Source organism: Xenopus laevis, chromosome 1L (genome assembly GCF_017654675.1).
Source record: "Xenopus laevis strain J_2021 chromosome 1L, Xenopus_laevis_v10.1, whole genome shotgun sequence".
NCBI lineage: Eukaryota > Metazoa > Chordata > Amphibia > Anura > Pipidae > Xenopus > Xenopus laevis.
In genome coordinates, this window is record NC_054371.1 from 159,048,822 (window position 1) to 159,073,905 (window position 25,084).

Consider the following 25,084-nt stretch of genomic DNA (forward strand, 5'->3'; position numbering starts at 1 on the left):
CCTTTGAAAGGTCTGGGGTTTATTAAGCTATAGTTGTATCACATTTTAGAAGTACTTTTTTTTGCAACAGTGTCATTTTCTTTGTCCTTCTCAGAAGCATGCTACCAATAAATAAAACAAGTTGTTTTCCAATACCAATGATGACTGAGTATAGATCTCCTTTAAACATAATGAGGCTCTGTGAGTTTAGTAGCTAGTGCTTGAGGATGGCTCAATATGTTTTATTATATTCTATAGGAACATAGAAGGCATTTGCCACTCAATAACAAGTTAACCAAATACTCTTTATCACAGACTCATCATTCTATGGAGCAGCAAATATATTGACACGTGAAAATATTTTTGATGCAGTGCAAACTGTAAGACCCATGGGCCATGTGGAGCCCCCTGATAATCTTATTAGTTTGTACCTTTGAACCTATATGATGTATTAGATCACTGTCCAACCTCTTTCCTTCTATTTAAGAGAGGGTCTTCTGTTTGTGGGTTCAACTTCCACTAGTATTCAGATGCTGGGAAATCAGACAGATAATACTACTGGCCAATGTATGGTCAGATCTGTATAATGTGCACAGTGCTAGCTAATTAAAAGGGTGCAGAATAATACTTGAAGTGTCACATATTTTCAGGTCTCAGGCAGGTTTCCAGGGGAATTCAACTCTGAGGCATGGAAAGTGATTAAGTGCTCGTTGCCTTCCTGGATTGTAATTCTTGTATTGCCTGTAGGTCTGTCATTGTCCGTTCCAAGGGCAAAGCAGCAGCGAGAGCCTTGTTGGCATGTTTGTCACTTATTGCTCACAGTTCATTTTCATTTTGTTGCGCATTTAGAAAATACCTGGAGAGGGTGATTATAGTCATGTTTTTGTCTTTTTGCATAAATAATTTTTGAAATATGCTATTTTCTGTTTCGAAAGCATTGGTTTGACTAAATGAATGGGTAAAAGGAGACTTAAGTCATGCCAATCGATAATATTATATATATATATATATATATATATATCCTACTTAATACTTAATATAAATGCAGTAAAAAAAATATTTATTCATGTGTACATACATTAATACCTATACCATGTACATAATATGTATACATGTAAAAAGTTATTTTAAGGTCATTTTAGAAGGTTAAAATTAAATTGACGTTCTAAATGCACTTGGAAAGCACAGGTGTTGAAACGTGTATTTTTCCATTTGCGCGGATATTTATAGTTGTACTGGTATTTGAGTATTAATTACAATGAGATCATATGAGATCATGGGCAATTACTGGCAAAAGCTTTATAAAGTAAACTAAATGTAAAAGAGGGAGGAAGGTAAATGCTGAACAAAGATCTGATGTACTGCCGAGGTTACATGAAGCAAATATAAATGCTGTAAGATACCATTTCTGAAACGATGGGTTAGGAGATCACTGAAAAATTGAATAACACACATTTCCTGGTTGCCAAATAATATATGAATATTGTCTGTAGGGTTAACCTGTTCTAATCCCTTCTGAATGTGCAACACTTTTACCTTTTACCTACCATCTGGCCCTGCCATCTACATACATCATAGTGAACCAATCTTATGTAGGTTTCCTAGAAAATTATTGTATAAAGAACAATATAATGAAACAACCAAGTGCAGATGCTTATTGTAGAGTCCTGCGTGAGCAGAGTAGAAATAGGCTTTAATTTTTTTTTTTTTTAAGTAATGAAAATCCTGCCCGCAACCCGCATGGTACCCTGAGAGCAATCATACGAAAGTTATGTCTGACCAAAGCGTACGATCGGCAATACACTGCTTTCCTTAAAGGGGTCGTCCATCTTTGAGTTAACTTTTAGTATGAAGAAGAGAGTGATATGCTGAGACAATTTGCAATTGGTTTTCATTTTTTATTACTTGTGGTTTTTGGGTTATTTAGATTTTATTCAGCAGCTCTCTAGTCTGCAATTTCAGCAATCTGGCTGCTAGGGTTCAAATGACTCTAGCAACCATGCATTGATCGATTAAGAGACTAGAATGTGAATAGGATGTGTAATAAAACGTAGTCATAACAATTCATTTGTAAGAGTTACAAAACATTTGTTAAACAAATCAAATGGGGGTCACTGACTTCCATTTGAAAGCTGGAAAGAGTCAGAAGAAGAAGGCAATAGTTAAAAAACTATAACAAATAAACAATGAAGACTTAGAATCGGCCTTTCTATAGAATATTAAAAGTTAACTTAAAGATGAACCACCTCCTTAATCCTGTTGAAAAGATTAATACAATTATTTTAAAACAAATGTTAGCATCTGACCCCGTAAAAGGAATGTATCTTTATATTTATCATTGATACAGTCTTTTTCAAATAATAAGAATGTCATTGAGAGACCTAGCGGTATCAACACTCTTAGGGGCAGATTAACTAAGGGTCGAAGTAAATTTTTCGAAGTTAAAAACTTTAAATTTCTAACTATTTTTTGGGTACTTCGACCATCGAATAGGCCTAAATTCGACTTCGACTTAGATTCGAAGTGAAAATACTTTGACTATTTGACCATTCGATAATCGAAGTACTGTCTCTTTAAAAAACTTTGACTTCGACACTTTGCCACCTTAAACTTGCCGAATTGCTATGTTAGCCTATGGGGACCTCTTAGAACATATAGCCAACATTTGGCTAAGTTTTTAGAAGTCGAAGTGAAATCGTACAATCGTACAATTAAATCGTTCGATTCGAAGTACGATCGTCGAAATAACCTATTCGATTGCTGAGTTTATAAGTTTTTTGCACTTCGAAATTCGACCCTTGATAAATCTGCCTCTTACTGTCTGATATGTGAAGATTATTGAATGAAAATGTTAGGGGGGCATGCTGGGAGTTGTAGTCCAGCAACAGCGGGCTGAAAAAAGTTGCTTTCCTCTTACATAGAAGGTAAAGCTATTTAATAGACTATTCTCACCCTAGCAATCTTTTGGTACCAGGAGAAGGGTCATTCAGTGTCAGTGAAGCCCCTCGTGGGCAGGCTGAGGGTGAATGGAAGTTAATTAGATTTTTCTAGGAGACAACCTTATTTAACACAATTTTCTCATCTGTCAGCACGCACACAATGACAGCACACGGAGTGCCTGTGTCAGCATAGTCATTGATCACACATTTAGCATTGCTGCCATAAAGTTTGCTCGGTGAGATTCCGGCCAACGAACCGCCCACTATCCACCCACACAGCCAGCTGTTCAACGATGAACATCCTTTCACTGAGCAGTGGGGAGAGGTGGGACAATGCAGTGATTCTGCTCCAACATCCACAATAAAAGTGCCCTTGTGGGGATACCAATGGAGAGAATAAATGCAACATTTAGCCCTTGAGAGCAGCCATTGGGGAGTACAAGGAAGACATGAAAGCCCCAAAAGGCGTGAAAAGCAGCATCATTATGGCGAGTAACTGCTTGGCCTACTTTGCAAATCCTTGTCATGCTTGTTGCAACCTCTCACATTCTGTGTCTTCCTCTGTGTTAGCCTGTGTCAGGTCGGAAACAAGTATTTATTGATACGCTTCTGACATTGGACAGGAGTCTGAATTGCAACAGAAAGAATCATTTGAAATTTGAATATGACTTTTGTCATAGAGATTGAATTTAAAGAAATACGAATGAGCAAATAGCATTTTGTCTGTCTAGTTACTATATATATATATCTATATATATATATATATAGATATATATATATAGATATAGATATAGATATATATATACGTAGATATATATATATATATTACTTGTACAACCACCCACGTAATATATCTGATCACTTGTCCGTGTGGTTTGTCGTATGTGGGCAAAACAGATTTGACCCTACGCCAGCGAATGGATGGTCATCGCTCGGCAATCAGTACGGCTTTTAGGGACAACCATACTACGAAACCGGTGGCAAAGCATTTTTTGGAAAAGGGTCATCATTTACCCACCTTCAAATATATTGGTATTGATCATATACCACCCCCTAGGAGGGGAGGGGACCGATCCAAGATGCTCCTACAAAGGGAGTGTTTTTGGATAAAAAAACTAAATACGCTTATGCCACACGGTCTCAATGAACAATTGTCCCTTACTTGTTTTCTCAATCTGAGATGAGCAATGATATAAGTCATGTCGGTCACAGTAGTCAGATCCAGGATAGTTACATAGTATATAAAAATTTTGTATAGCTGCTGAGTGCTACAATTGTTTTGGCTTAAAACAACATTGTTGCTATTTACTACATATTTGCCATGATGGTTCACTATGACTGCCTTGATCCACAGGATATCCTTAATTTGAATGTCAATGATTTCATTTCCTGTTTAGTGCTTTGATGTGTGTATAAAGCTTTGTTTTTAATAACAGGTGTGATCTTGACAACGGTCCAAGACCAGGACCGAAACGTTGATCTGTGCTTTATGCTTTTAATATTTTGAAAAATAAATTAATCCTTTTAAAAAATCATCCAGTGTGCGCTGCTTACAACAAGATAGAAGTGGATATTCGATACAGCGGCGGCACCTGGTTACTTCACCTTTAAGGTGTGCGCATGACCTTACCTGGTTTCAGTATATATATATATATATATATATATATATATATAGATATATATATATATATATATATATATATATATATATATATATATATATATATATAGATATATATACTAGAAATGTCTCACTTATGGCCCAGATCATGTCAAACTACAGTTTTCAGCATCCTAAACCTGACCATATATGCTCTGATATTGGCTGCTGGCAAGTTAACTTCCATGACCTATATATAGTGAGGGCTTGGATAAATATTGATTAGGAAGAATAAAATATTCCATTGGACAAGGACATATCATGCACGCCTCTCCTGATGGCTCTGCACACATGCTCCATAGGATGTTACTTATTATTATTTACTCAGGGACCAAATAATCAAATCAGCTCGGTTTGGCCCAGCACTTAGGTCCGTATATGGTCAACCTTTTGCTGTCAATGGGCAATAAAGGGATAGTTCACCTCTAGTTTAAAGGGTGTTTTACTTTAAATTGAACTTTCAGTATGTAAATCTACTTTTCTACGCTTTTCAATTGGCCTTAATTTCTTTCTTTTTTATAGTTTTTTAATTATTTGCCTTCTTCTTCTGACGCTTTCCAGATTTCAAATGGGTGAGGGGTTTACTGACCCCATCTAAAAACAAATTCTCTGTAAGGCTGCACATTTATTGTTATTGCTACTTTTTAGTACTCATCTTTCTATTTAGGCCTCTCCTATTCATATTCCAGTCTCTTATTCAAATCAATGCATGGTTGCTAGGGTAATTTGAACCCTAGCAATCAGATTGCTTGAATTGCAAACTGGGGAGCTGCTGAATAAAAAGATAACTAACTCAAAAACCACAAATAATAAAAAACTAAAGCAAATTGTAAATTGTTTTAGAATATCACTCAGGTATGGAATCCATTATCCGAAAAGCCATTTTTCCAGAAAGCTCAGAATTACGTAAAGGCTGACTCCATTTCATCCATTTTTTTTAAATGATTACCTTTTTCTCTCTAATAATAAAATAGTACCTTGTACTTGATCCCCAGTAAGATATAATTAATCCTTATTGGAAGCAAAACAATTCTATTGGCTTTAATTAATGTTTCTAGTATACTTAAGGAGAAGGAAAGTCATCTTGGACTCTGGGGTGCCAAATGTTAGGCACCCCCAAGTGTTTCTATTTCTTTAACTGAAACCCTGGGCCGGTACTTCTAACTGCACTGGCCAGGGGTTATTCCAGTGAGCATCACGGAGCAATCCCCTTCCGTCTTCCTCTTTCTTCACACGGCTGCACATGCGCAGTATACTGAAAGCCCGAACTTTACCTAAAAAGTCAGCTATTTCGTTCTACTGCGCATGTGTCTGCACCGAGAAATTTGAAAAAAGAAGAAACCGGAAGAGGATTGCTCCGTGGTGCTCACTGGAATAACCCCCGGACCGGTGCAGTTTTTTGCTGATAGGAGCACTGTCCCGGGCTTTCAGGTAAGTCAATATATTCACTTGGGGGGCATAACATTTGGCACCCCCATGTGCAAGACGACTTTCCTTCTACTTTAAAATATGATTATGGAAAACCCCAGGTCATGAACATTCTGGATAACAGGTCCCATACCAGTAATACTAACCACTTTACTATAAATACTATCACCCCTGCTCTTCCTACCTACATCTACTGATCTATAGACCCCAGAAGGCCGAGGGCAGCTGCACCTTTCAGTACCCTGATTACTAAAAGCATGGTACTTCTGTATGTATGAGTTGACTGGATTTACACTGTTGTGCTTTTATCTGCTGCCCCGCTAAATAGGGAGTGCACTGAAAGCTTTCTGCCCACCATTGCTCAAAAGCTGCAAAACCTAGAATGTTTTCATAGTAAAGCAGAGAAGTTGAGGGAGACCACATACTCATGCACTTGGACAGTTTTTGTCTGTATGGGTATAGCAGCCATTAAGTGGGCAGCAGGAAGCACAGTAAATTCTATTAAATGGTATTTGTACATTATTTTAACACTCCTCATGAATGTTTAAGAATAAGGGTAGACTTATGTAGGAAGACAACTATGGAGCTAGAATGAGTGGCAGCCCTCTCAGATGTTAAGCGTGACACATACTCGTGCTATATATCCGCCATTTATCTATAATCCCAGGACCGCTACAAGTGTTTACCCTAAATATCTCCATAACTGAATTTGCAATTTTCTACCCCAACATCCAAACTCAAGACATAGTGACTAATGACATAACAAATTTACAGGAAGACAAATGTGAATGATAGTGATGATGTGCTATCACAGCTCAAACATCAGTTCATCAAGATGGTCTTAAAGGTGATCTAAGGTCTATCAATGTGTGAAATAGGCTTGTCTGGTTTTGACAAGGATGTCAGAATGAGGTGACAGCACTCAACATGGTGATAGCAGATAACACACAACAGATGCTACATAAGGGATATAGCACACATGAAAATAGTGACTAATTGTGATGAAGTGTCTGTTCCATCATACTGAATATTTTGGAAGACCATCAAAGACACTAATGAAAGCATCAAGGAAAGGATTGCTTTCATTTATGATATTTGCTGATTTACTGCAATAGTTGGCAGTTCAAACCTCACAATCTAGGAACTTATGATCTAGTAGAAAAGATAAGAAACATAATTCCACCTAAAAGTTTTGAAGTTCGTATAGCATGACCTTTACACCACTCGAGCCAACTCTTGGCATGGAACAGAAATGGTTGTCATTTAAAATGATATTTAATCATTACTGTTCTCAATTTATTCCCTTAAGGAGTTAATGTAGAAGCTCTAAGAATCATCATATGTGGCTTAATACAGAAGTAAAGAAGTTAATAGGAAAGAAGAGAAAGGCATTTAAAAACTACAAATCTGTTGGGACAGAAGCTGCATTTAATGAATATAAACACTGTAATAAATCACCAATCCGGAAGGCAAAGAAAGGAAATGAAGAGTTAATTGCGGTGGAGGTGAAAACTAACCCTAAAAAGTTTTTTAAATATATTAATAGTAAAAAGATGCAGGTTGTGAGTGTTGCTCCATTAAATAATGGTACCAGTATGGTTGTAACAGATACAGAAAAGGCAAATGTGCTAAATCAGTGTATACAATAGAGGATAGTGATGGGCGAATTTGTGCCGTTTTGCTTTGCGGAAAAATTCAGCGAAAAATTCGCGAAACGGCGGCGGCGCCCGTTTTTGACGCCGGCGTCCGTTTTTTCGGAAATTTTATTTTTGACGCGGTGAATTTTTGCGGGCGTTTCACGAATTTATTCGCTGGCAGCAAATCGCGCAAATTCGCACCTGGCGAATAAATTCGCCCATCACTAATAGAGGAGTCTGAGTTCCCAGGCTCACTTTATAGCTGCACTAATGGCCCAGCTCAATATAGTCAGTGGCTGACTCAGGAAATGATTCATAAAGCTTTAATAAAAATGAATGTAAACAAGGTTCCAGCGCCTGATAGCATACACCCCTGGGGTCTAAGAGAGCTTAGTTCAGCCCCTATTTCTGGTTTTCTCAGATTCACTTTCATCTGGTATGGTGCCTATGGATTGGAGAAAAGCTGATGTTATTCCAATATTTAAAAAGAGATTACGATCTCAGCCTGGCAATTATAGGCCAGTAAATTTGACATCTGTGGTGGGCAAATTATTTGAAGGCTTGTTAAGGGATCACATTCCAAATTTTGTCCTAGTGAATGGCATTATGATCAGCGTGACTTTATGAAGGATAGGTCATGTCTGACAAATTTGATTGCTTTTTATGATGATGTAAGTAAGATGCTGGACAGTGGGGGGCAGTAAATGTGATCTATTTGGATTTTGCCAAATCGTTTCATACCGTGCTCCACAAACGACTGCTTTCTAAACTAAGGTCTGTTGGGCTTAATGAAGCCGTTTACACATGGATAGGAAACTGGCTACAAGATTGGTTACAGAGGGTGGTTGTTAATGGTACATTCTCTACTTGGAGTAAGGTTCTTAGTGGGGTCCCTCAGGGCTCAGTATTGGGTCCACTTTTATTTAACTTGTTCATTAATGACTTAGGGGAGGGTGTTATAAGTAATGTATCACTGTTTGCAGATGACACAAAACTATCCAACCCAATTAATTCCATCCTGGATGTGGCACTTGCAACATGATCTTGACAAACTGGCAATCTGGGCATCTAAGTGGCAAATGAGATTCAATGCTGATAAATGTAATATCACCTGGGATGTAAGAATATCCAAGCCACTTGTACCCTTAATAGGACTGCACTAGGCAAATCCATTATGGAAAAGGACCTTGGAGTCCTTGTAGATGATAAACTTGGCTGTAGCAAGCAATGCCAGTCAGTAGCATCAAGGGCAAATAAGGTCTTGAGCTGTATTAAAAGGGGCATAGAGTCACGGGAGGAGGGGGTCATTCTTCCACTGTATAGAGCACTTGTAAGGACCCATCTAGAATATGCCGTACTGTTTTGGTCTCCATCATTCAAACAGGACATCATTGCATTAGAGAGGGTACAGAGAAGGGCAACTAAGCTGGTAAAAGGTATGGAAAATCTTAGCTATGAGGAAAGACTGGGCAAATTGGGGATGTTCACGCTGGAGAAGAGGCGCTTAAGGGGAGATATGATAACTATGTATAAATATATAAGGGGATCATATAATAATCTCTCTAAAGCTTTATTTACCAGTAGGTCTTTCCAGCTGACACGAGGTCACCTATTCCGATAAGAAGAAATGAGGTTCTGCCTAAATATTCGGAAGGGTTTTTTACAGTGAGAGCTGTGAAGATGTGGAATTCTCTCCCTGAATCAGTTGTAGAGGCTGATACATTAGATAGCTTTAAGAAGGGGTTGGATAGCTTTTTAGCAAGTGAGGGAATACAGGGTTATGGGAGATAGCTCATAATACAAGTTGATCCAGGGACTAGTCCGATTGCCATTTTGGAGTCAGGAAGGAATTTTTTCCCCCCCTGAGGCAAATTGGAGAGGCTTCAGATGGTTTTTTTTTGCCTTCCTCTGGATCAATTAGCAGTTAGGCAGATTAGAAAAAAACAAAAACAAAAGGTTGAACTTGATAGACGTGTGTCTTTTTTCAACCTTACTTTTGAATTTGGAATTCTGTAGTGAGTGTTCCAGCTGATAACATGGAATTTTAAAAGGGGTGTCCAGATGCTTTTGGCCATATTTTATGTATTGATATTAAGCCATATAGTGCATTGACTGTAATTAGAGAAGGAAACTTAATTTATTATTTCAAGATAATATAAAATTAATTATTTTTTCAACACTAAACAAATTAACTGAACATTAGACTGTTTTCAGGTGTAAATGAAACGATATTGTCAATTTGTCATTTTGCTAAGCCACCATTTAAGATAATCACAGTAATTACCCTCTATGGCACTGTTCTCCATCTGTCCCTCTTCATCGTCTTGCCCCTACTTGGAACCCCACCCACTGGTAACTTCATCAGGAAGTGTCATTGGCAGGAAAGTGAACCAACTGGCCAGGGGATGGAATGGCAGAATATACTGGGAGCTCAGAAGACTGGAAAGGCAAATAGAGCATAGAGGAGTCTGGTTTTAGCACCTAGTAGAAAGGAGACTCAACTGCAATATATAAAAAGTCCCTAGCAGCCACTTTTGTGAGAAACCCCTTCTACAGATGCAGGGAGGAAGATGCCCCTTTTGAGTTCAGCCAAATATAAGATGTTTAGCTCTGATTTTACAAAGAGGGTCTAACCAACTCTGCTATTAAGAACCCCACACTTCAAAGCTGCCTCCGGAGGGCACCACAATTATTATGCCATCTTTTGGGAAAATATTGTCAGAACTTTAGATTGGGACAGGCTTTGTGTATGTAACTTCTAAGGGAAAGCAGCTGCCTTGGTCCAAGTAAAGGTACTTTGGGCAGAGTAGTGCTCCCTGCTGGGACTTTGTGCAAATAGTATGAAAGCCAATCCAACAGCACATTGTACTGCCAGGTGAAAATAATGAGATTTATTAGTCCATCAGCTTGTTTGGTGTATGCTAATGGACTAATAAATCACCTTTCTTTCAACAGCAATACAGTCGGCTATTGGATTCCCTTTCATATTATTTGCATGACACCGAGGCAAACAAGGGTCATCCAATAAGCACCTGGCACCTCATCTTGGAGTAATTGTACAGTATGGGTTGAAACAGTGAACATTGGCATTAATCTTTGCCCATCCAGTGTTTCCAATGATATTTATTACTTTGTATTGCATTGGCCAACAAGATAGTTTGTACTTTTCTAATTAACAAGATATATCCCCAAATGCAGAATATGTGTTGTTATTATTATAATTTTTCAGAGTTTATTAAACCCAGAGGGTGTTAAACGTTCAAATGAAAAAGTACTACAACTCAGACCTGCCGAGTTCATGTAGAAGTCCCGAAGATTTCCTGATCTGTGCCGGGTTTCGTGCAAGATTTGGTCGTTTTCGGGCAATAATCGGAAGTCAAATCCAAAAAATTTGTATTGAAATTTTTTCACGGTTTTATCGAGTTTTTTCTGCACAGGAAATTTTCAGGAAAATGTATTGATAAATAAGGGGGAAAAATCGGTGCAGATTTGGTCTGAGTATTTTTCCCGAAAATTATGAGAAATTTTCGGATTTTGATAAATAATCCCCTAAATGTCTGTTATATATATATATTTTCTTCTTTTTCTTCTATTCTGCTTTTGCTTGGGGGCTTTGGTTGCATTAAATGTCCCTACATTTCATACTGTTATGTTTGTTATGTTTGGATTATGTGTTTGGAGATGTATATACAGTATGTGATTTCTGCATATAATTATTGGCACAAAGTTCTGGCACTAGTTCTGGTGACAACCACTGTAAACTGCAGCACTCTGACATAGATTGTAAACTCTACAGGGCATTTTGCTAATATTACTTTTTATTTATTATTTTTATTTTTTTTACTGTATTGATTCCTGTTTGTTCTAACAATTTATTGTTCTGCTGTTTAGTTCTGCATACATAAGTAGCACTATATAAATAAAAATATTTATATATACACATGCAAAATCGATAATCAGCACACTTATCTGCCTTGAGGATCTATACAGTGGTTTAGCCATGCAGGATATAGCAATAACATTGAGATTGGGTATTGTAGAACATAAGGATATACTGAAGAGTAACTTACATATTAAAATTGAAAATAACGTTATATGGCGTTCTATATTCAGCTAAACCCAACCCATTAAAATTTGGAAAAACCGGAATCCTGCGATAAGTTCTGGGATTCAGATGAATCGTGGAATGAATCCTGTATTTGGTACATTCCTACTCTGAATTCAAAAGGGATGGCACATGGGTGGGACACAAGCATCCGCTCACAAACCCGTACTTGTTTATCATTCAGGAAAAAAATGGAAGGCGGGTGTGCATTAACTGCATTACTTACCATATTTGTATTAGTGTCTGATAGCAGTTCTATAACACACACACTCTCTCTCTCTCTGCTACCATTGACATGAGCTTGAGAGGTGTTTTTGTGGCAGGTATAAAGTTGCCATTAGCAAGCTAGGGCCATTGTTTGGAAGCAAATGTGATTAGTCAATGAGGGTTACTTTGTGCATTTTGGGACTTTACAGCACTGATTCTACCTGGGCAGACCAATCAGTGAAATGCAAAGTCTGATTGTGTGTCCCGTGTCAGATGTATCCACCTACAGATAACTAATATGCATTATATGGGTATGCTGCTAAACTTATTGGAGTGTGTTCTAGGATTCTGTATGCCTGGCTCAAGATCCAGTTGTTTTCAAGGTATGGTACAAAATGTGTTATTTTAATAGTTTTTTCATATGTTGGACAATTCCCCAACATGTAAAACAAGGATAATACACTGGAAACAAAAAATCTGGAGTTATTCTGTGCTTGATGGAGAGTGTGTCGAAGGGATTATAAGTAATAAACAATTGTTTCTAAACAATACATAGTCAGATAATTGGGTTGCTGCCGTATAGCTGATTAGACAACTGAATATTCTGCAATGGACTGTAAGCCTTTCAGAATAGTTACACAAGCTTCTAAATATTTATGTCTACTTACCAATGGAAAAAAAAACACAGAAACCAGCAGGTTTCAGATGATAAGACCCATGAAAAAGCCTTTCACCCGTAAACTTTAATTTAAGGCTTCTATACCTCAACTAGTGATTAAAACCTAATTGAGCTTGTAAGAATCTTTTGCTCATGAGGATAAAGCAATAACAGGGTGGAATGTATCAGGAGGATTCATGCATGATTGTTAGATTATGCCTAATTGCCGTTTCCATTTCTGAGGTTGTCACGGTAACCTGTCACATTTCTTTTCTTTTAACCCTGTTGCTGCTAAGAAGTTTCTGTGCCGCTTTCATAGACCACGGGTGGCACTCTGATCCAACGTGACTCTGACATTCAATAAAAGCTTGTGATTAAGGAGATAACTTTGTACATTACTGAGGGAAACAGAGTTCTGATGAAATGGAAACTGGAAAAGTTATTGATGCTTTTGATGTTGATTCTTGATCTTGTTTTATGATATATATTTCTTTCTAAACCAAATTTCAACCCCAATGCGATCTCCAAATGACCTTCAGTTGTATACACTACATGAAAGGCATGTTCTGGAACAGCACAAGGCCGAGTCCTATATTACATATATTAGCATTGCATAAAGAATGAAATAGGATCTACAGTAGATGACATGTAGATGGATAGATAGCCCTGTGGTTTGCACTGCTTTTGTTCTTTTGGTCACATTGTTTGAGATTTTTTTTTTTTAATATTGCTAAAGTACTCAAAAGTTGTACAATAGAAGGGTGTACACATCATAAAACTTACGTACAAATAGTAAAGCTTCCCATACACCTAAAGTTCCACTCTAAAAATCTAGACAATGACTTGGAACTTGGATATGGAAGACCAAAAAGGAAAACCACATAACAAAAACTAATAATTAAGGGTGCCACAAACTATAGAGAACCATAACAGATACAATCATTTGGAAACTGGGGGGGGGGGGCAGGGTACAAGAAATGTTTTGATTTATTAATATAAAGAGCTCGTTGGGCTGCAATATTCTCTACCCCATGTGTAAGACATCCAACCCCAGGCTTGTCATCAGTGATTATGGCATCCCTTACTACTCACTTAGCAGGTTCCTCCAACCAGGGGGTCCCAATTATTCACCCCCTGGGCCCCCTGGGTCATGTGTCCTGCCAACAAGTACAATGAGAACCCAGTGAAAAAATAGTGCCCCTCACACAAACCCCCAGGTCCCTGATTTCCCCACACTGCAACCCATTTATGCCAGCACTTCCCAAAGCCTCACCCAATGTCTGCAAGCCCTGCCCCTTCCTTCCCCTTGACCTACTTATTGCACCATTCCATCTTGGGGCCCTCTTCTACCATGATGCCGCTGACTGTAGTAGCAAAGCAAAGAAATATTTGAGGGACGGTCATGTTCTGCCTTTAGTTATGTACCTCTGGAATAGGAGGTGCTCCACTTTAACATTTGTTAGCACTTTAAGACAGACCATTATAATATCATAATAATTACCATCATTTGTTTATAAAGCACCAGCAAGTTACACAGTTCTTTACATTCATTTATAACAAAAAGGGCTCTTACGATGATTTAAAAAAAAAAAAGGGTTACAAAGTAAAAATAGTATCAGAAGGCCCTACTCACAAGAACTTACAATCTAAATGGAAGGGCTGAAAACTGAACTGTTAAATGAACATTTTCAAACACGTTGCCATCATTAGAAGGGGCAAGAGCTAGAATTTAATTTCAGATGTGCTCCCAGCCAGGATCAAGCATCGTTATGTCAGACGAAAGGTCCTGGGAAAAGAGAACCCTTTTAATACAAATGAAAGACTATCTGTGGCAGGACAGCAGTTGCTGTGTGTGAACGGCAATGGCATCTGTTTAATTATGTGCTAATTTCACCAATGCAGGAGAATTATCAAAAGTATAAAATTAACAATGGATTTTATATCAGAATTGTGCAAATCATAAAAAAGCAATATGTAGTAATGTTAGGGCTAATGTCACATGAACAACTTGTGATTTGATGTGACATATAATGTAGCCCTAGCAAAGCCTCCCTATCGTTTTAAGTGGGTTTAAGACAGCAGCTTTATTTTAGTGTTTTGTGCTAAAATTGCCTGACGTTATATCTATTTTATTCAGTAGAACCCTTAATATTACCACTATTACAATAAAGAGTTTATTAAAGAATGTTACGTATATCTGTCTGCCCTTTATTTAGCACCTGTTATGTTACTGTATAATGGATGATTCATGCGTCAGTATTTATGGGAACACAGGCTCCTTATCTTCTTTAGTGGCACAATACAACAGGCAGGACCATTTATGCTGGACATAAATGTTCAAGTGAACTAAGAGGCAGTCATGACCTCCAATTGATAGCAGAATTTTAAATTTGACAACCAAGCTTGGGGGGATTAAGGAGCAATGACCATATGCTGCCAATTAAATACTTCTGCCTAGGAAGTTGCCCTATACATTTGTATAACTGTTCATTAGCTGTGACAATATTTGTATGAATCCATAATTCGATTAATATATAAGGGTGATGGGATTTGTCTCACTGACCCACCAACTTTGAATGATGGGATTTGTCTCACTGACCCACCAACTTTTAATTTGTAGGGAGCATTGTGCTGTAAGATCAGGTGTGTATTAAGAAGTAATACATCTGAGGCATCATGTCTGTGTTCAACAGATAAATATTACCCCAAAAAAACATGTTGCCGATAATGTAAGGCAAATGTCCATGATGAAATTCAAAAATTCCGAGAAGACACATCAGCTATTTGCCTTGTTGCAATTCAGATCACAGCTGGCAGTTTGTCGAAGCACCCGTGAAAGTCATCAGGAACATTCTTGAAGGAAATCACTAGGGTAGTATTAACCTTTGGCTGCAATAAAGGTTTTTAAAGTTCTTTAATAAAAGTAACATTTTGGAGACAGGGTTTTTACTGCCCAGCCATTCTTTTGTTCTGTTTTGTTAATGTATTGAACTGGTCTCCCTTTTTGGTGACACAGATCATTACTCCATCTCTCCAACTAATTAAAACTCCTGTGTTCATGGATTTAGATTCAGACAGTGGCTTTTGAGGAGCAGAAATACTGCACCATTTAGTGTAGCGTGTGCACATTTTGCTTGCCTTTATACAGCTAATAGAGTTCCACTAACAATTCCATCTTTAAGAGTTTGCCATTGCATTCAGCATGTAAGAACACTCTTGTTCTAAATATTCTAAACATAGACAGGGTTTTGCTCATTACAGTTCTGGTTTATTGGCCTGATTTTTGCTTCCTATGGTGTCCATTATCCAACACACACACACAGGGACACCATCAGGGGGGCACAGGGGGACAGTCATTCCGGGCCCACAGAATTCAAGATAAAGATAAAGGGGACGCTGCTAATCCGGATAGTGCAGCACAGCTGGTTCCCCTATAAATCCTAAATTCTTAATCCCTTAAGCGCTTGCGAGCCGAACCGTGGAAGACATGAACTGTGGAAGACATGAACCGCGGAAGGCATGAACCACTGAAGTCCTGAAGCCACGAACAAAGCCGAAGTCGTGAGAAGACCCGAAGTCACGAAAGGAGCTGAAAGCTCTCGAAGAAAACCCAAAGAAGTTGCCATCACCGAAGACAAGGAAGAAGAACCAAAAGGTAAGTTCCACTGAACACCAATGCTATTTTTTTAATTAAACCCCTGGCCATCATTGTTAAACTTGGAGTAGACCCTCGCACACCCGTTATGCAGCTGTATAGATTAGCAAATCTCGTGTGCCGGAGGGTTCTTTTGTTCCATCATTGTTAAACCCCGGGCCACAAATTTTTTTTAAAAAAAATTCTATGGGGCCCCAAGAACAAATGTATTTTTTCAACTTATAAGGGGGGGGGGGTTTGTTTACATTTTCTATGGGGCCTCTGACCACCAATGGTATTTTTAACTTGTAAGGGGCGGGGGGCCCTGGCCAACTATTTATTTTTCTATAAGGCCTCTAGCCACCAATAGTATTTTTCAAAACTTTTTTTTAACAGGGGGGGCCACCAATTGTATTTTTACCTTTTTTTAAAAAGGGGGGGCGGGCCAAAAAATGTTATATGTTTTTTTTTAACTTGTAGGGGGGACCCTGGCCACCAATGTGTTTTTAGTGATCATGTTTTAATGCTTATGTTGGTGTGACTTTTTAACTGTGGTGTAGAGGTGTCTGATATCTGGGGCGGGCCTGTGGTCGTGTGCAGAGCTCAGGGGACCAGAAAATGTTGTTGTATGGGGCCCAGAAAAAGTGGCAACCTTAGCCCCATGATTTGTGAAAGCAGCCCTGTACACACATTCTAAAAGCAATATTGTTAATACCATCCAAGGAAGGTCATAGACCTACAATATATTTCTTAAAAAAGGTTTTGTTCCCCATATATAGATATTGAGCAATCATTTTATATATATAGATCTATTAGTCATCTTCATAAATGGTTCTGCAATATTTATCTTTTCTTACCAAGCCACTTAAAGCTGTAATGAATGTAAGTGTAAAACGGGTAATTATGTTAGAAGGTAGTAAACACCTGAAAGTATTGAGCTTTTCTCAGAGCAGTTTGTTGTTCTCAGAGCACCTGGGGGAAATGGTGTCCGTGTCCCATGGTCCCACAACACCGAGCCTCTGCAGGGTTGCACAAAGTGGTCTTGGGAATTAAAATTCCAGGAAATAAACAGGTAAGCAATTTGACTCCCTGAAGATGATGGAACAAAACACATGCAATTTACAGCTACATATGACCACCAAACGATTTTACAGCTAAAATACAATGTACAACTTTAAAAAAAATCTTGGTTGTATAGTAGATTCTGGCTTTCTCAATTTCACTGGCTTTGCCCTTTACTCTGAATGTCTTCAGTGGTTGGGAGATCAGTAGTACAAGTAGCTGCTGCCATTGGGTAACATAATGTTATATAATTTGCAAAAAATGGTATTTGTTACAGATATGGATGTAAGAATGAAGAATGATTCTGTCTCTTTAGAGCCCAAGGGAAGGAAGGTGCTTGATAAATATCATGCTTGATAAAGGGGTTCGCCCCGAAACGTTGCACGTTCGCACCAAATAAACCAGCAAGGGGTAACCCTGCATTGAATTTACCTTGAGTGCCAGTGTATTTCTATTATTTAGAGCCCAAGCAAATAATTCACTACCCTTAGTGAATGGATCTGGTGCTAGGTTTCCTGGGGGATTCATGGTACCCCAGTATTATACTTAACTATGTTTTAAGTGTGTTAAGGGTGGCATACACAGATCTGTGCCATAGCAGTCTAACTATCACTGTATGATAGGGGATTTTGTACAATACTGTTGTTACTCCTCAAGTGATTGGTCTTTTGGCTCTGTATAGAGTACATACAGTATGTCAGTTTAAATTTAGAAGTATCCAGCTTTGATGGCATTTACATTTACTCCACACCCAGTTCATAAAAAGAGCTCATGTGCCAACTCAGAGAAGATGTGGAAAACACACCTAGGGATTGGACACAATTTGCTCTGTGCTATAATCACTGGGCTAATTAGCACCAATTGCAACCAATCAAATGTTTGCTTTCATTGTTCTACCTGCAGCTGGCTGAAAAAAAGCTACTCATTGATTAGTTGCTCCGGATTACTGCCCAGGTGCACTTTTGCCCAGTGTTGATAAATGAGCCAGAGTGCTTGCTTTGCCTTTTGTCCATATCTTTTTTTCTGTTCTCCTAGCATGTAATTTGTAAGAAGGAAGTCAAGATGGAGAGTGGTCTCTAGCAATCAATCAACCAGTGGACTTTAAGAAGAGATGTTTTGAAGAGATGCTTCTGAAGAAAGAATGGTGAATGTAAATCAATGAGAACAGTGTGTTCCTATGACAAATAGAATTTTAGTGGAGCATGAGACACAACAGAAACCTGTTAAAAGAGTGAGAATGATATGATTAAATACATGGCAGATGGAAATTCACTGAAAGTTGTTGAGCTGTATGAATATATATATATATATATATATATATATATATATATATATATATATATATATATATATATATATATATATATGTCTTATTTAATGTTTAAATAAATTTTAAGTAGACTTCATGTATGGTGATCCAAATTACAAAAAGATCCTTTATTTGGAAAACCAGAGGTGCTGAACATTCTGGATAATGGGTCCCATACTTGTAGTACAGTCAGTGGATTCTGACAGTCTTCTGCTGTCAGTAGAATTCTGGTAGTTGTAGTTTAACATTTGGTTGCAGTACTAGTTGTCTTAAGACACCATGTCTTGCAGATTAAACTGAAATGTTGTTGCTTTGCTTCTGATCTGAAGGACAAAATATGTCATTGTGGCAGCAGGGAAAGTGATCTGAGATGTCTGAATCCAAACCAAAGTGTTATGCTTTATAAATGCTGTAGAAAATAAAATATTCACGGATGGCAGGTACTGTAACTGGGTTATATATTGTAATGCTGGATGAACATCTGCAGTAAAAATACTTATCTTTTACTCATTCGTATCTGATACTTGATGCTTCCTCCATAATAAAAACAATCCAGGAATCCAAAGTCAGTAGGTACTTTATACCTCTTCCCCTGAGGTCCATCATAAAAAGCTTAGTGCATCTGGAATTTAAACTTAAATTGTTCACTTTCCAATACCAAACCCTTGAACCTTAGAACAGTTCCTAAGTATATCTGCTTGAGATGTTAGAATATTACCGCTGGACAGAGAGGGAAATAAGAAATAAAAGCAGATTGAAAGCCAGATGGAAGATTTAATGGAAAGTTAAATAGAAGGCAAGGGATCCGAAAAGGCTTCTTAATGGAACTGCTCTTCACTCCATTTAATCCTCATCTGCTAAACACAGTATCCAAGTCAGCAGAGGGCTGCCAGAGCTAACAAGGTAATGATTAACCCTTGTGTGCCAGAAGCCGGACATTACTTATTTACAGTTAATATTTAGGGGAATAATTACCACGGAGTGAAATAGTTTCTTTAAACTAATCAAAACATATATTCCTAAGGTTATTTATCTAGCAAGGAACTGGGGAAAAAAGGAAGAAATGGCTGGAGTGGAGAGTGATGCCTTTGATCCTCTATGCCAGAACTGTTTAACTGGAGGCCTGTGGGTTGAATGTGGCCCTCCAAAGGATTTTTGTGGCCCCAATTTGCTCAAAGGCTTCACAGACTTCACTTAATTTTTATTATTTTGATTTAATCTGGCACTTAAACATGCTTTGTGAGAAATATACATGTAATAAGTTGGACACAACCTTTGGAAGTGAGGTAGGCAGCAATAAAAATCAACAATGATGCTGGAATCTTGGGCAACATGGCAATATGTATCCGAAAAGTGCATTTTGTACCATGTTGTGCATGGTTTGTAAAAGGGCCCTACTGACATAATCCTTATCAGTTATAGGAATATGGAACTGTCACTTAAATAGCCATTGCACAATGCTAACTCTAAAAAGATAAATTATATATACATTTTGCGCTCCTCCTATACTAATAAAATTATGGGACCTGTTCAAGAATGCTTGAGACCTGGGGTTTTCCGGATAACTGATCTTTCTGTAATTCTTCATACCTTAAGTCTACTAAAAGTCATTTAAACATTAAATAAACCCAATAGGTTTTTAGCTTCCAATGAGGAGTAATTATATCTTACTTTGTATCAAGCATTATTATTACAGAGAAAAGGGACACGATTTTAAAATGTGAAATATGCTATACCTCTGCATAGTTCAGAACTTGCGATGGGAAAATGAGATAGATACAGATGAATAATCTCTTGATTGCTGGGAGAAGTGGAACAAAGGGTTAAAAAAATATCAAAACAAACAAATGAATGTCTTCCATTGTAGTCTCAGTGCCAGATCCTTCCCTAAAGCTGGCCATACACAGGACGATAAAAGCTGCCGACAGAATATGCGTGTGGCCTTCTGACAGGCTTCCCCGATCGATATCTGGTTGAGAGTCGGCCAGGTGTGGGTCGGGCAGGGTTAAAAATCCAGTCGGATCACGGCTGCATCTGTTCATAGATGTGGTCCCACGATCCAACCCCCCATATTGACAGAATTATGATCCGATTGTTGGGCCCTAGGGCTGATATCGCCCATCGGGGAGAGATGTACAGTACATCTTCTCCTTATGTCTGGGCTTAAGGTAGCCATACACCAGGGGCGTAACTACAGAGGAAGCAGACCCTGCGCTTGCAGGGGGGCCCAGTAGAATAGGGGGCCCAGTGAGGCCCTAATTAATAGCCAATTTTAATATGTCTGGGTAGAACAGGCCAACTTATCAATATTTTGGGGCCCTAAATTGAATTTGCTGTGGGGCCCAGTGACATATAGTTACGCCACTGCCATACACGTAGAGGTATGGCCACCTTAAGCCCAGTCATAATGAGAATATGTTCAGAGAAGTAGTAATACACTGCTCAGTAACACTCATCACCTATTCATGTGAAAGAAGGTGGGTGGGAATGAATGACAGCACATTCTGACAAGTTAGTAGCTTTGACTTCACATCAATACGATCGCTACTCAACACCTCATAGCTGCGCTCACAAATAAAAACAGATTTACACGTTTACACTTCACTTGCCAATCTCCCCATTAACTGATGAACCTTGTCATCTTGCTTCTCTCTTCATAAAGCTGCTACCCTTTATCCTTGTCAAAAGAAACGCAGGTTAACGGGATATTAAATCTAAAAACTGAGTGGCAAAGAAATAGTCATTAATGAGTGAACTTGTCATTCTCAGAAGTGAAATTTTACTTAGTGAACACTGGAAGGTAATCATCTTAGCAACAGAAATGGTCTGTCTTAATTTCTTAAGGAACAAAAGCTGTAAGATCTGTGCCTGAGACTGGTAACATCTGTACAAAGCAGATCTGGAAACTGGTAAATGTTTTCAAATAATGTTATCAGGGAATGCAAATCTAAATGATATCAGAAATTGCATTATAATCTGTAGCCCATTGCCAGAGCTAAAATGAGTCTGTGCATGCTTGTTACCGTAACCATTTGTACGTAAACATCAGTATACAGTATTGTAACTGTCAGAAAAAAGATGATATATCATTAAGCTATGCATCTGATGTCATGACTGGGATCAGGGCCGGATTTACATAGTGAGCGCCCCTAGGCCCATTGCCGTTCGTCATCCCTCTCCCCTTTATTCTTGCAAATTTTCATCATCTGGACTGGAGCAATGGGGATTGGTGCATGGGAAACTTAAAAAATTATTGTATCTCCAGCACATCCCCAGTGTTTTTGAACCAATGTAGGTGTGGTTGGGCAGCATGCTGCCCCCTAAAATCCTGCCACCCTAGGCCAGGGCCTAGGTGCCCTTTCTATAAATCCAGACCTAGCTGTGATCCCTCTATAGTCCCACTATTTAATTCCTAAAGACAAGGCATACCGGCCAACATTTGAGGATGCTTTAGGAAACCTCCTTTCTAACATGCCCAGTTAGAAATCTGGACTCACACACTCACCATTTATCAGCTTGTAATTGTAACAATGGACCCCCAAAATATATATAGTTTATCTGATGGAAAGAAAATGTGCATCTGATGAACAGGAAATATCTCCTTCCTTTTAGTAGAGATTAACAGTTCTGACACTGTACATGTTTTTGAATTTATCATTATGTCTTCCTAAATCATTTGTGTAGAAATACACTGGCACTCAAGGCAATTAAAGTGCAGGGTTACCCCTTGCTGTTTATTTCGTGCGAACGTGCAACGTTTCGGGGCAAGCCCCTTTATCAAGCTTGATAAAGGGGCTTGCCCCGAAACGTTGCACGTTCGCACGAAATAAACAGCAAGGGGTAACCCTGCACTTTAACTGCCTTGAGTGCCAGTGTATTTCTACACAATTGTCCTATTTGGGGGTTGCCGTACCCTCTTACATTGTGCACCAGGCCATCTGAGGAAAGGAGGGGGTGTGCTCAGCTTTACCTTGTTCCAGTTCCTAAATCATTTCCCTCTCCTCCCCATGGCCTAAGCACACTGCATCATTAAACCACTGCCGTCTAACTGTTATACTTGCGGTACTATGCATATATATATATATATATATATATATATATATATATATATATATATATATATATATAGAGGTCCACATATACATGTCGTCATTCTGTAATGCTTCTAAGATATGAACCAAAAAAAAAAGAGAATATATGGGCCTTTCAGAGATTTGGTTGTAGGACAGATCTATCTGTTTGTCAGATGTGATGCACCAAGAGATTTTTATGGCCTCCAGCCAGCCAACAGCCTCATAGTTTTGTTATAATCCAATTATTTAAAATATGGGTAATCGTAATGCGTGCATGGAAAAAGTTGGATAGAACTGTTATGGAGGATAAAATATTGAAATGGTGCCAAATATATCAAGATTGACAACTGAACCTTTAAAATGTACTTGTATTAAGCAGTAGTCTGAGGTTAATGTGAGCCTAATGATTTTGAGGGTGTAAAATAAACCTTGAGAGGGGCTAGGGGCCTTGTGTCCTTTATAAAAACATATTTATAGTATTTAAAGAGACCACATCATTTGCAGAAGCATGGTTAAAAATCTGAAAAGAATGTTTTGCAGAGTATACAATGAAAGCAAAATTTGTAAGATAGTGTGTTCATCATATCTTACAAGTTGGGCAGCAGGATGTATTACTAAATAGAGGTGACGACCTTGGAGATAAATAGATGTGCCAGAACTTTGTCTTCTTTGTTCATTTTGTTGTCATACTCTCAGTGGAATACAGCAGAAGCAAACTAGACTTTCTATATATGGAATTAAAACTGATCACCTGCCCATTTCACGATACAGCCTACTTTTATCAAAATAGACCAAGAAAAAAAATCTATCTTGGTTGGAAAAACCACATGTCCAAAGGCAGAGTGTCAGACATGTATTTTAGACCTTGTTACTCCAAGAAACAGACCACTGGAGTGAAGAGTTAAAAAATATTTTCCCTAGTAAAGATCAAATTAACAATAGCTGTGGAACGTAAGCTCTTGTGAATACTGCCCCCGGATCCTATTTTTATTCTGTAACCCTTGTTTGTTAAACTATTGTAAGACTCCTGTTTGTTTTTAAATTAGTGTGAAGCGATGTGTAACTTGCTGACACTATATACAGTAAATGAATGATGCTGATGAACTCAATTTCTAATAAATCTAAATAACGTGTTGACAATTGTTGTTATTCCGTTTGAGTTTCATGTCTCACTCATTTTCATTTTCCAATGTACCTTGCACTCCATGAATCATTAGGTTTGTTGGGCCAATTTGATGTTACTATATAATAATATTTATCTGAGTGAATAACAATCTGTTATTATTATATCATCCTGACAACCATATGGATACAGTATCTCCAGAATGTCCTTTCTACTGTTTGGGTCTTCAGGCTCTTAAATGACATCATTATGATAATTGGGTTCTATTGGGTAAGGAAGTGATAAAAATAATTTTAAAAAACCCACAATGTCCTTGTTTGTGGGACAAAAAGTCATAATTTTAAGTATTTGGTTCAGCCAGGGGGGTAGTCATGGATGGCGGAGGCATATAGTTATTTGTGCATGATGTGTTAATCTACCACAAGGACCCTACATTTTAAACTCTCTGTTGTTTGCCTGGTGTTAGGGTTCGACATGTGATGGAGAAAGTGGACAGGTTATTAGGAGGAGCCTAGTAAGAACCAGTGACAATGGCGGAAGCTCTTAATATCCCTTTATAACACTATGTGAAAAGTTGAAGGTCAGTGGCGTAACTACCGGGGGAGCAGGGGGTGCGATTGGGCCAGGGCCCGCACCCCCTCAGGGCCCCCCGGCAGCTCGAGCGCCACTGATTCCGGACGGAAAATCGTATACGGAGGGGGGTGGAGGGGCGTCAGGGCCTGTCCCCCTCTAGTTACGTTACTGTTGAAGGTGTGGACTTCCCGAGTGTTTATGGCAGAGATATTATCTTGGCCAAGTTCTATACTAGGAAGACAGCAGGTTTAGGGAGATTAATGTGTGGCAAAGAGATTTGTGTAAGGAATTGTGATTTGTGACTCCATGAAATTTTTTTTAGATATTTTGGTTATAGGTAAGGTTGTCACCTTTTCTGGAAAAAAATACTGGCCTTCCTATATTCTTGCCATTTTTACCTATTAATAACATTGGCATCAACCATCATTTTTACCGGACAGGCTGGTAAAATACCGGCCAGGTGTCAACCGTAGTTGCAGGACTTTAAAATAGCTATTGTGCTTAAACAGTTCTTTTCATCCATACATTGTTCTACGCCTTTGTCTTAGATTCTTCCCTTTAGATGACCAATTTACAGATAATCCAGATAATTCTTCTACATAATTGGATCCTGCAAACAAAACAAGGGTGAAGGGAGAAGCTTGTATGTTTGTTATATAGTTATTTACATTGCAAGAATGAAACACGGAGAAGCTGC